Raw genomic sequence first — 13,876 nt, forward strand, 5'->3', positions numbered from 1 at the left:
AACAACTATGTATTTGTTTGTATGAGAGCCACATGTTTTGGACTCCTTTTCCTTGTACTAGATGACATGTGGTTGACTTTTAAGCAAGTAACTTTTTTTGAGGGATTGAAATCATTTGGATAAAATAAAAATCAATATTTAAAATTATAGTAATTTGCTAACACTAAGTTTATAATGCTCACAAACTATATGCATTTCATCTAACAAAAATATCCAATCAACAGCAACATTTCGGATCACAATCCTACAAAATCACTGGCTGAGTCCGAATAGGTTAGGATGGTCTAGTCATCAACTAGTTTGGTTATATGTCCAACCTTTTTAGATATTATCTTTTGAGGTTTATACATACATATCCAAGAGTTGGAACATCACTTGAGCACTTGGAGTTGCTTCCATGCCAGCATTGGTTGCTCTCCTATCACTGATTACAATGTTGACAATGTGAATGTTGAACATATCTTTGGCAGATTTCTTTGCATAGCCCTCTTGGTCTCAAATTCCATGTTTCTCATTTTATCTATTCAACTTCTTTCATCCATCCAGTCTTGGGAATGGATGATTATGGCTTGCTGAAAATTCTTTGGGGGAGCTTTGCATTTGAATGTTGCCATCAACTTTAATTTTTGGCCAGTCCCCATATAGAATAGAACTACTATGAACACAAACCCAGGCAACTTGTCATGGCTGTTGTAAATAATCAGTCAACGAGGTGAGCATGTTGCTAAACAAGACGATGCTACATCACTACCACACCTATGTTTTATATACTTAATTTGTGCAGCAAACATGCTTAACATACTTAATCCAAATGGCCATGCCTCAAAAAGGAGTAGTAAAAGTCCAAGTGGCCTCTAGACAATCGGGAGATATCACCAAAGTCATTCAAAGGCATTATCCAATCTCCATTTGGGACATAGAAATGGTCAGTTAGCCACTTGGATTTAGGATCAGGGGTTCTGCAGTGTTACATCATGGGGATTGAGTCATGGCCATTCCTACAGGTTCAGTCCAAATAGTGGTGGTGGGCAGGCCAGCAAGAATTTAGTGGTAACTCTGTAGTTTCTCTGCTATCAGTCAGGGTTCTTACAAATAAATTGTGCTGGGTGATGGTCACTGTTGAGGTATTCATTTGAGCATCAAAGGGTATATGATGGGGAAATTAACTGCAGGGACATCTAAGGTTGGGAGATAATTGAGCATTGGGAGTTTGGGTTGTTTTGGTGGAGAATAGTCGGTACCACCATCCTGACTTTTGGCATCAGTGCATAATGTTTCTCATTATTAAGCCGTAGACCTACCTTGGGCTCTGAGTTAAGTGGGGCATAAACGAAAGGGAACATATGGAAGCTCAAACCTTAAGGTGTCAAAAGGAGTACAAGATGGAAAGAAATAATTGTGGGAGTGGGTCATGTAGATTGACAGACTGCAATTCATTTTGAAGAGCTATCTGTGTTGCTTACATCCATCCTCACCTGAATTCCAAATTTACAAAAATTTTAAAAATGGCTGCCACCATAGTTAGTGGACTAAGTGAATTGTTTTTTTCTGACTGTGATGTGCAGCACTTCTGACTGAATAAAGCAGGTGCTTGCACAGTGCAGGTTCATGACATAGTCAGAAAATCAGTTAAATAACTGCACAGGCTGGTATCCCTTCAGCCAGCCAGCTCAGAATTAGTCCCCATGATTGAGGAGATTCTAAATCTCCTGGGTCTTTTCCTGAAGATTCTAAAGCCACTGTTCATATTTTTTTCACTGGCTTGTGGCCAGCCAGCTCGCTCAGTCTTCTAAACTGAGGCAACTCTTAAATCTCCTGGTTATTGGTCAGCAAGAACTTTCCTGATATTTGGCCCAGGTTAACAACACCAATCAAGGATCTCATAGTAAGGATCCAGCTGGTTCTAATCACTGTACAGAAACAGACCCTTCAGTCCAACTTGTCAGTGCTGTCCAGACATTCCAGTATAACTCTGTCCCATTTGCCAGCATGTAACCCGTATCCCTGTAAACCCTTCCTATTAATACACAAATCCAGATGCCTTTTAAATGTTGTCATTGTACCCTTCTCTACTTCTTCCACTGACAGCTCATTCCGTACATGATCTGTAATTAGAGAATTCTGCATTTGAACTTCGTGCAATGACCTTCTAAGTGAGATGGTGATCCTGGCCACAAACAATCCTGACCATGTCACTGGTCATGACTACTTCTGTTTCACAATTATAGTTGTGTTTAAAGGTTACCTGTAATGGCAAACTACCACCTGTAATCCCCAAATCACACAGACAATCCAAGGTCTCAGACTGCGCAAACCTCCACAGTTTGACCCCACTCCTATCTTGAAGATGGTCACGATTAGAGCATCCGAGATGTCCAGCATGCTCACTTTCTTCCAGGCAAGGGTCATGGCTTTGTATCAAGAGTGCCTGCCCATCATAATTGAATACTTAACAGGGATTCCAGAGGCCTCGCCTCTCACCTGTCAGATTCTCCCCCCATCCTCCTAGGGGCTTGGAAGTGCACTGGAGATGGTGATCATAGAATCCCTACAGTGTGGAAACAGGTCCTTCAGCCCAATAAGTCCACACCGACCATCCGCACATCCCACCCAGACCCACCTAATCTACATATCCCTGAATGCTATGGGCAATTTTAGCATGGCCAATCCACCTAGCCTGCATATCTTTAGACTGTGAGAGGAAACCGGAGGAAACCCACAGACGTGGAGAGAACGTGCAAACTCTGTCGCCCGAGGGTGAAATCGAACTTACTTCCTGGTGCTGTGAGGCAGCGGTGCTAACCACTGAGCCACTGGGCCGTGTAGAATGATGTGGAGAGCATGGCATCAAAGGCTGCACCTTGGTTGCAGAGGTGATCTGAGCTCTTTCTCTAGCTGGCTTTGACTACTTCTCTCATTTTTAACTCTGACTATAATCCCTGCTCCTTAGACCAGAGGTGGCACTGAATAAGCCGCACACATTGTAATTGTCAGCAGTTTACAAAGTCACCTGCACTCTTTCAACCAACGATCAGGTCTTATTTTCTTTGATACTTCAAGCTGCAATTGCCTGATGGCTTACTTCCTCTTGAGTTTGGAGCCACCAGTTCAGGATGACTTTTTGTGTTGTAGGAGATCCTAGATGCCCTAAACATTCATGTCAAACCAGTCTTTGTTTCCTGATTTGAGATCGAGTTTCTACAAGAAAAGAAACTGGTCCAACTGTTAAAAATTAAAGATTTCCCCACTGTTTGTTCTGAGAAACGTCACCACAAGAATCCTCCTCCAGTGCTGAAGAGCTCTTTGGGTTTCAGTACAATGTCTGCCCAACACAAGGTACCATAGTCATAATTTTCAGAGCATGACAAATCCAAGAAATGTGTAGGGATCTGCACCAACCTCTTACGTGGCTTTCAATCTCCACAGTGGCCTTCAACTTCAGCTGTAAGAGATTGTGATTTCCTGCAGGAATTTGTCAACATTCTCTGCCTGCTTCGATGCTATGCACATGCCCATTGTGAGTGCAAAGTGGAGTCAAAAAAGGCTGTATCATTGCACCCAACACTCCTCCATCTTTCTCACCACACACTCCACCCCATCTCTGGAGCTGACCTACAGGACAAGCAGGAAACTGTTCAGCTTCAACCCCATATACGTCCCTCTAGGGAGGAAACCCGGAAGTAAGGCAATTCATTGCAACAGACCCTAGAGTTTTAAAAACCAGGTGGGAAAACCCACTAATGCTTCATCAGAGGCTGCACTGAGAAAGTTACCAAGCATGGTAATGAAACGTCTGCAGAACAACAAACCAGCTCAGCAAGCAAACCAACCTCAACATCAGCCTTCACCTCCAGGCCAGAACCAAACCATCCACTTTTTTCCTGTCAAGCTGCTCTATATAAATGCGTGCACACAGGCAGGTGTCACACAAGGGCCAACCTACAAACCATGCATGCATTCCCCAAGCTGTATGAGACTACGGGGCTCGGACTGAATCATACGGAATCCTACTCAGACAGAAACCATGTTTCCAGAGTATTAGTCTGACTTTCTGGATTACTGTGCTATCACTTTCCCATTACTGTAAATGTTTGCCTGATGCAACAGCAGGCTTTAAACACGGTGCCAACAGTGGAAAACCTGGAATGTCCCAGCCCTACTGATGATCTCAAGAGCAACACCATAAGGGTGTACTGCATACAAAGTGAACAGTGGAGAACTGCATGAGATCTTAGAGCTCTTGAAGGGAAACACGTCATGAAATCTCCCTGAAATTGATACGGAGTCTCTTGTTTTAAATAATTTCAGCATTATACAGGCAGCCTCTTTTAGGGGTTGCAAGCCATTTGGGAACTGCTGAATGGAAATATTTGCATAAAGGATCAGTCGAACAGCTTTGTCAGGAAGATTGGAGTTGCAACTCTTTCATTTTAAGAAAGAACTGAATACTGTAGTTGGGAGAACCTAGAATGAGACCAAATGAATCAGATCTACTTTGTAAAGAAATTTTCAGGATTTTACTCCACACAAAATGAATAAATGAATGTATTCATTTTAGTTATTGTTATATGATCTTTTTCATGGGGGAGGGGATAGTGATAATAAGCTCATCACTAACTTTGTACTGAAATAATAAGGTGTAGACCCCTTAGGGTCTAGGCCTGAAATGTCAGCTCTCCTGCTCCTCTGTTGCTTGCCCTGCTGTGTCCATCCAGCTCTACGCTTCGTATGTCTAAGATTTAGAAGGTATTTGATTAAATGAAACAACGGCATGTTTACTACCAGTAAAATCGGTACTATCACTTAAATCTGACTACCCAAAAACTAGACTTTTATTGACCGTTTCCTCATTTTTAAACTATTATAGAAGTGGAGAGAGGGCATGAAACTCCATATTATGCACTCCAATGTCTGAAGAAATTAATCAATATTGGTGGCACAGCTATCAACCTAAAGTTCTTTAGTCCTATTTTCCTGTTCTCCTTTTTCCTTTTTGAATTAACATGTGTTTTTTTTTCCATCACCGCCTGAAAATTGGCAAGCTTCACAATCACATACAGCCTTGGTCCAAGGTGTCACGATTTAGGTGAGTGAACTTTGTATCACTTTAGGATATCACCATATGAGAAGTGGATCAATTTTGTGCCATCTCTCAGCAACACTGCTGAGACCATTTGCATTGCCATCTGTTTCTACGTACTGTCAGGATTTTCAAAAGTAAATTGCTCAAATGAGATTGCTCTAATGAAATTTCAGGAAACCTTTAGACGATATTAGTGAAAAATCTGTTTCCTTATCTGAATGTCAGTTGTCCTGTATAGCTTAATGTGTTGCTGTATTTCTTGTTATCCAAGGAAGGAAAATTCTTCAATGTAATTGTTTCACAGTTAACATGATTTTCAGTTTAAAACATCTCTATCAATGCTTAATACATAGCTTGCTTAAGTCACTGTTTCAGCTGAAATTCCATGAGCACTCGATCTTGTGCTTTAAGATGCCTTATTATTCTGCCTAATATGCACTCTTTGATACTTGCATACAACTTGTGTGCAAGTAACACATACACATCCTGCCTTTATGCTGGATAGCTAAATGAGATTGTTCAGTCCTTGCTTAAATATCTTATTGAATGTAAGCTTGAAGTAAATATGTTCTTGGACAAAGATTTTTGGAGGATAGGAATGTGTAACTCGCAACACAAATTAGCCACAATTTTATTGAATGGTGGAGCACGCTCAAGGGTGTAATGGAGCAAAAGTAGGTCACAAGTCATACGTTTATATTACTTTTGACAGTCATATAGTTCTCTTGTGAACAGCAATATCTGTTGACTGAACTAGTCCCAATAACTTAACATGAGGGATGCCTCATTTCAACACTGCTCGTTTTAAAGTTTCTTCACTTTAAATTGGCTTCTACTTTTTTAAAGTGTCATTTCAAGTGCTGTGAAAAAATACTTGATTTCTTTTTGCTTTGGATCAAGAAAAATGTCTTTTGACTCCAGCTGCGGTATTGATAATATCACTGATAAAAGTCTGGTCACGGTGGTGGGTGCTAGCCTTGAAATAATAGGCGAAAGGTACCTTGTTTAAATTACGATTTGAATATTTTAAGTCAGTCTTCTGACTGTAGTATTTCTTAATATTTAAAAACATATTTGCCATTTCCTGATTTTTTTTTAAAATAATGAACATTAAAACTCCCATCTTTTTTATTAAAAGTGATGTCAAAATACAGTATTTTGGTAAATGAACTTCTTCTAAATGGGTGATTTTTAAATTTGTTGTCAATGACTTTTATTGCTGTTTGTTTCTAAAGGCCTTGTTTTAAATCAATGTAATGCTAAAGTGGTTTACTGATTTTGTGTTGCCAGTCCCAGCATTTCAGCTTTCACTAAAGAATACAATGAAATACATTAACTTTACAGGACACCCTCACTTAAATTCAGGCTTATGTTCCTGAAATTTCTAAATTCAAATCAAGTTTATTTCAGTACTTGAAGAGAATTGTTTAAAAATAACAATCGTCAGCTGCAGGACACAGAAATGGGCACCAACTCTAGGAGCACCCATTTTGCCATTGCTGAGGATGCATCAATGAGGCAAAATACAACTGAGAAGTATGGAATGATAAACAGGAAATAGTACTTGAAGTGAGAGGGTATTTTAAAAGTAGAAACCATTTTAAAGCGAAGAAACTTTAAACAAGGAGAGTTGAAATGGGGCATCCTTTAGTTATTGAGGACTAGCTTAATTTTTGAGCGTTACAGTGGTTCAAGAAATATGATAAACTTCAAAAATACAAAATTTGGTTGTGACCGGAAACAAATGGTCAGTGGTTAATTTTCGGGTTAAAGGAAGATTTGTAGTGGAATTCCTCTATGGAGCCTTTTTGCTTTGCTTAAAATGTTACTCAACTTGATCATTGTGCAGGGAACAATTTCAAAAGTTTGCAGATGATGCAATTCTTCCAAGTTTTATAAACTGTAAGGAGGACAGTATAGATCTCCTGATAGACATTAACAAATGGAGATGATGGATAGGATAGGGGATGAGATTCCATGCAGAGAAGTGAGGTGATGCACTTTGACCAGAAGAACATTGAAAGATACATAAAATGAGAGAGAGAGAGAGAGAGAGTTTTGAAATGGGTGCAGAAGCAGAGGGATCAGCGTGTATACGTGCATAGATCATTTGAAGGTGGCAACACCAATGGAGAAAGCAGTTAATAAAGCACGTACTGTTCTCAACTTTATTATTAGGGGTATAGAGTAAAAGAGCAAGGAGGTATGTTGAACCTGTAGAAGACATTTGTTAGATCAGAGCTGGAATATCATGTGTCGTTTTGGGTGCCACATTATAGCAGAGATATGAATGCATTGAATATTTCCAGGAATGAGAAATTTCAGTTATGAAGATAGATTGAAGACGTTGGGACTGTCAACCTTGGAGAGGAGATTGAGGCTTTGAAAGTCAGGTGTGGGTTGGATCAAATAAATAAAGAGAACATGTCCCCATTTGTACTCTTGTTTTAAAAGGGGGGAACAGAGTTAGTGGGGAGAACAGAGTTAGTGATGTGCAAAAGAAGCAAGTGTGATGAGAGAAGCTCTTCCCATACTCCTTAACTAAATGCCTTGTGAATACCCTGCCTGGAAATGTGGAGACAAGTTCAGTTGTGGCATTCAGGAGGCCATTGGATGGATGATTGATCTGATTAGACATGTGCAGGGATAGTGTGGTAGGGATGGGGGAAAGAAGACCAGACATGACTGCTCGACAATAGAGCAGGCATAACAGGCTGTATGGCCTCCTCCTTTGCAGTAACAATACCACAAAGAAGACAGTTCATCTCCACCTCTTCGTGACAGTTAAGGATGAGCAATAAATGCTGGTGTCATCAACTCCCACATCCCATGAATGAATGTTAAGAAAAATAAATTCTTGCACCTCCACCTACGATGAGTTTTGCATTCTAATGGAGGGAGCATCACGGATATTGCAATTTCCCGTATCCCAGCCTCCTCCTTCAATTTGGCAAAGGCATTTTGTTTAGCAATTCTTTGCCATGACCCTGTGTGAAACATAAGATCCAAGACATGTAAGCCTTTTTAAGCTAGGGGCCACATGATTGTGGCAAAACAATGATTATCAATGAGAGTTGAATGATGATGTGAACAATATTTGACAAAAGTGCCAACATTAATGGATTTTACAAAAGCAATGTTGTTCCTGTTTGAAGGCATCAACTGCACAGAAAATATGAAATGCTTGTCAACTTTCACCATTTCATTAACTACATTAATTGGAAGCTCCAGTTCTGACCATCCATTCTTATTTTATGGTTACCCCTTTATCCCAACTACCAGTGACTTTAGCTGAATTTCCTGATTCACCCTGGCTCTCAAACTTGTACCATCCCCTTTACTCCCCAGCTCCCATTTTTGCCTTTGCTCGGACCATTAAGGTATCTAAGTGTATGTTCCTACCCATCGGTTTTTGCTGCTGATTTCTGCTAGATGCCAGCTTGTGTTCTTTTTGGGTCAACATTTGAAGTCTTGGGTTCCATCTAGTGGCATATTTTGAGTGCAGCTGATGAGTGGGACTCCCATTGATCAACTTTTGTGCCACTAGATGGAGCCTGGTCAGCCTAAAACTGCAGTGAATGAGTGATTGTTAATTATTTGCAATTTTCCAGTCAAAGTTTCAGTTATATGTAAATTTAGGAATTTTAAGGATCTTTGCCAGCAGCAAAAAGTTAACCATACTATACCACTTATTTTGCAAGTTATTTTGATTAGGAATGCATGTTTTTTTATTTTGGACTGAAAAATCAGTATGGCCAAATCTGTCCTGGATGAGTTTGTGCAATATTTTCAGGGTAGCTTCTTAGATCCTGTTTTGAAACCAACCATAAAGCAAATTACTAAACCTAGTATTGACCCATCTCCATTATTAATCCTAATAGTAAAGGTGCCCATAATTAGCAGCAGTCCTGATATGACTGAAGTTTACTTTCTCTTTGAAAGAGAACATTGGGTTCCAAAGCGGTGTTTTAAGCTTAAATATAATTATGAACGGTGACTTCGTTTCTTCATTGGAAAGCAACTATCCAAAATAGCCTGTTTAAAATGTCTGCTGTTGCAGTTCTGTTGATCTAACCCTTAACCTATTTTAGCAGTTTATTTTAGCTTGTTTATTTTCAAGGCTTTTAATTGTATTGGGAGCATAAGTTATTAACTGAGTGGGACATGCAGTAGAGTGCTGGAGTTAGGCAACTTAAGGAGCTGAGTGGAGATAGAGGTGGTTTGTTCCTTTTGCTTAATGCACTTATATTAATGCTGCTTGACAGTCAATTGTCAATTTTTTTTGTTATACCATTGCCCTGAGAAATTATTGTTCCCTATTTGGCCTGCATTGAAGCAGAACTAACATGTCCTTCTGTAAATAACAGGTCCCTGTATATTCATGAATGTAGCTTCCAGTACACTCAAATGCACCTTGATGCTGAGCTGTTCCAGTAACTTTTTTTTTTTGTTTTTGTTCCTGATTTACAGCATCCACAGTTCTTTTGGTTTTTATGATGCAAGCCGAACCAACTCTAAACTGATTCAGTGTAATTCTTTGCACAGTTGGATTATCAAGCAAGTGTTGTATATAGTAGAATAACCTCTAATGCTGGGCAAGTTGTAAGTTTTTCTCAAGTGGGTGAAAGGCTGATACGGTTGTACCTTAGTACTTGCAAATGACAGAAGGGGTAGACTTTTGATTTTTAAATGCTAAAGACCAGATTGCACAGGCTACAACCCTGACATCAAATGTGAATTAATGTCCATACATTTGTGTGATCACTGTCAATATTACTCATTTGTGTGATAAGCAGAATATCTTTTTTGACTTGACAGCATTGTTAATGGCAAACACCATTCCTATTACTGCACAGTAGTGGTAGCAAACAGGTAGCTTCTCTCATTTGTCAAACTTGTAAACAAAGTTTCCCTTCCAGGTAATTACAGTTAAATTGGGCATCTTTTTCTCCATGTCAGTGGTTGGCAAAAGGTATTCAATTGGTGGGTCTTCTCAAAAACACTACTTTTGTGTAGTAGAATTGATTTTTGCCCCTTAAATTCATATTCTTGTGATGTGCCCTGTTGAGTGCAAAACAAAAAGCTTTGACAAAAATAACTAACCCCTCTTTCTTTCCCCCCTCTTCCCACCTCCAGCAATACTCTCTTTTGCAATTAAAATAATCTTTTCTCTATGTTCCTTTTGTTTTTGCCTCGCTCAACTGACCTTTTTTTGGGTCAATCATGAGGATATGGCCCCCAAGGGGTCGTACAGTGGCTTAGTGGTTAGCTCTGCTGCCTCAGTGCCTGGGGCCTGGAGTCAACTTCTGCCATGGGTGACTCTGTCTGGCGTTTACATGTTCTCCCTGTGTTTGCATGGGTTTCTGCTGGGACCTCCCAGTTGTGTGTCTCGTCTGTCTCCCATAGTCCAGCAATGTGCGGGTTAGGTGGATTGGCCAATGTACAGTTGCTCATAGGTGGGTTACAGGGAAATTGAGCTGTGGGGATGTGTCTAGGTGCGATGCTGTTTGGAGGGTCAGTGTTGACCTGTTGGTCTGAAGGGCCTGTTTCCACTTTTATAGGGATTCTGATTCAGTCACTCATGACAGGGACAGATTGCTCTGCTCTGGTGGATTCATCTATGACTGTAAAAATTTTCAGTTGGTGAGTAGGATGAAAGTGTCTTCTCTTGGTGTTTGATGTAATTGCTTCAGTTATTATTAGACACTGTATTAATACCTAAAGCATGCCATACTTCATGTTTCTTGTGTTCATATACATAGTGAGAGAGAAATTGACTTTAAATGCCCCTCCCCATCCATAAGCAGAAGTGTTTACTTCTTTTTCCTTTTTGAAATAGATAGCCGTTAGGTTACCCTCCATCCCTTTATTTGTGAGGTACATTCTTGAAGTCACATTTGAGAAGCTTTGTCTCAAGTTAAAATAAAAATGATTTATTCTTGCATTCCAACTTTGGGGCTGATTATGACATACAGATGTGATCACAGTAAAAGGTATAGACATAATTCACATTTTCTGGAGTCAGATCAGTTTCCAGCAAGGTTTACTCCTGTAGGAGTTCATAATTCAGATTGTCTAAAACTGACAGGATAAGCAAAATGTCACTAGAGTACAAATTTAGTCCACTTTTCTGGCAACAACAAAAATTAATTAAGGCACAGAGATCACTGGGCAAGTGCAATTAGTGTACAGCTTAAACAGGCTGTTATAAATTGGAGATCAAACTGCAAACTCTGGCACATCAGAGGGGGTGGGGGCAGAATTATCAGGTTATTTTAATCCAGGAAGCCATCACAATCCTTTCTAGGTCACTGGCTAGAAAAACGAGGATGTGACTGCAAGTGAGGAAAGGAGGGTCCCAAAGGTCAGGAATCTCCTGCTTTGCAGTTGTGCATGTCTGAGGTTCTTTCAGCTTGTTTGGATGAAAATGAGGCCTGCAAAATAGATGAGCTGGTCAATCTGCTCATGTGGCAGAAAGCCAGTAGCAAACTGGAATCCAGTAGTATTAGGAGACAGTATATTGCAATGTAAATGAATGGTTCCAGTCATCATGGTCCACGTTAGTGTCAACAACACTGGTAGGATAAAAGGAGGTTCTTCATATTCATTGAGTTTCTAGGCAAAAATCAAAATTAAAGATGTTCTGTGGATTTTTCTTTTATTCGTTCATGGGATGTAGGCTTTGCAGACTCCAGCAAGCACTTATTGCCTATTCAGAGTTGCCCTAATATAGTGGTTAGGGTTGCTGCCTTGAACCACTGTTTGGTAAAATGCTATTAAGGAGGAAGTTGCAGGATATTGACAGTGACTCTGGAGGAGCAGCAATTGCATTTGCAAATCCGGATGAGAGTGACTTCGAGGGGAACTTGCTAATGAAGTTCACTTACATCTGTTGCCCTTGTTTTTCAGGTAGTGATTGCCAGTTTAGAAGATGATATCTAATGAGCCACAGTAAATTTTGTGTAGGTGCTTCACCATGCTGCAACTATGCATTGGTGAAGGAAATGAATGGCGTTAGATCCACAGTCAAGTGGCCTGCATTGTTCTGGTTGGTGTCAAGCCTCCTGATTGTTAAGAGTTGAACTTTATCCAGGCATTTGAGGAGTATTCTACCACCCACCTGATTGTGTGTGCATCATGGACAGGGAGACCAAGGTGCGTTACCCATACAGGATTCCTAGCTCCTGACCTACTATTGTATAAGCATTATAACTAACTTTGTTGACCTCATGAACTAGAACATTCTAAAATGGCAAAAATCATATACCTCAAATACCGTGAATCTCGCCGCACCATTCTGTCAATTATTATTGTGTTAGTTTATTTACCTCCATTTAAATGTGCTTGTTGCTCAATTGAATGGCCACACAATATCAACAGTTGATTCTGTTTCTCTTCCAATACCATGATGTCGAAGTAGTCAAGTTGAAAGTGCAAGCGAGCAGGCTCTCAGCTGGTGAGTATATTTTTTGAATTTAAGGTAAAGTTGCATTTTTATGTGTAACCATGAATTGTGTACCCCTGCATTAAAGTTCTATTACTTAGCGTGTGTTTTTCTGTTGATTATGTGAAAATCTTAAATCCAGAATATTTGATTAGCCAGCATTCTCTTGGTCCCATATGTGCCAGTTAATAAAAAGCTTGCTGTGTTTATATGGCTAATCCAGTTCCACTTCTCATCAGTGGTAAGCCCCAGGTTAGATTCATGTAAATGCATTGGATATCCATCAGTACATGAGCTACAAGAAAATTGGCATGGGGCAGAAATGTGCAGAAAAATTAATGAGTAACTCACAGACAGGTGGTAGAAGTGGGTTCAGGTTTGGGCCAGTGCTTCCTTTGTCTGGCGAAAGTGGAGTTGTACCATTAGAACGATTTCCACTTGCACCATGCTGGAGGTAGTGTTCCAACAAGCTGCATAACTAGAATGTCAAGAGCATTTTAGATCAAATATTTTGGGGAGGAGAGCAAAAGAGAATGGTATTAATCTGGGAAATGCTAGACAGGCTGTAATAGATTTGTATTCTGTATGCCTTCCTAAGTAAATTAGGCTGAAGGTTACTAAAAAGGACAAAACAAAAAAACGCTATCCGTGCATAACATTCACAGCAAAACAAACTGAATAAATTAACACGAAAGGAGTATGCCGGCTATCAGATCAATGTTGTGACTGCAGGCTGTGATTTTCAAATCTGAATGTTTAAAGGGCATGTGATATTTAGGAAAGAAAGGAATCTAGGAAAAACTAAGAGATTAATTAATGGCATAAGCACAGTTGAGAGGGAAGGCCTAAGTTTAGGAAGCCAGGATATTAAAGCAGTTCTGGTTGAGATGAGAAATGAAGGCAAGATGTCATTTTTAGGAGTAGCGTCCAAGGATTTTTTAAAATTGGTGATCAAGGATCTCTCAACGAGGTGGAAGATTAACGTGGTATGCAGCCTAATCCAATCAACCACTAATCCAATTTGACATTCATAAGGTGGTTTAAGGGTCCCACTCCTAATTTCTGTAGAGGATCTTGGAGGTAGTGATGTTAATAATAGGTTAGTTGTTTCACCAGACAGAAACAATGATGTCAGAGGCTGGGGGTTATATTGGTCATGAGTTCCTGAATGAGTCTGTTTTCAAACAATCAGTTTCAGTTCCTCCAGCCAGGAGGTCCAATATTCACACTGGCAGTTAAATAGGAATATTACCACTTCCCCAACTATAACAAGGTTACACTTCTATACTACTGATCAAAAACTTGTTCTTTGTTCTTAGATATATCATAGGCCTTTTGTGCCACTACAA

The 13,876-nt window shown here is 39.9% G+C and overlaps 1 long non-coding RNA gene across 3 annotated transcripts in view; it reads left to right on the forward strand.

Annotated features, from left to right (window-relative positions):
• The window catches only part of LOC125457013 (uncharacterized), a 49,157-nt gene that overhangs the window by 32,917 nt on the left and 2,364 nt on the right, over positions 1-13,876 (forward strand). For 2 of the 3 annotated variants that reach the window (XR_009446570.1, XR_007248553.1), the window contains 4 exons: positions 5,043-5,086; positions 10,645-10,726; positions 11,993-12,238; positions 12,504-12,539. This is a non-coding gene — a long non-coding RNA (uncharacterized LOC125457013). The remainder of the gene's footprint in view (positions 1-5,042; positions 5,087-10,644; positions 10,727-11,992; positions 12,239-12,503; positions 12,540-13,876) is intronic. The other variant, XR_009446571.1, reaches the window with a different exon arrangement.

Source organism: Stegostoma tigrinum, chromosome 12 (assembly GCF_030684315.1).
Source record: "Stegostoma tigrinum isolate sSteTig4 chromosome 12, sSteTig4.hap1, whole genome shotgun sequence".
In the NCBI taxonomy this organism is placed as follows: domain Eukaryota; kingdom Metazoa; phylum Chordata; class Chondrichthyes; order Orectolobiformes; family Stegostomatidae; genus Stegostoma; species Stegostoma tigrinum.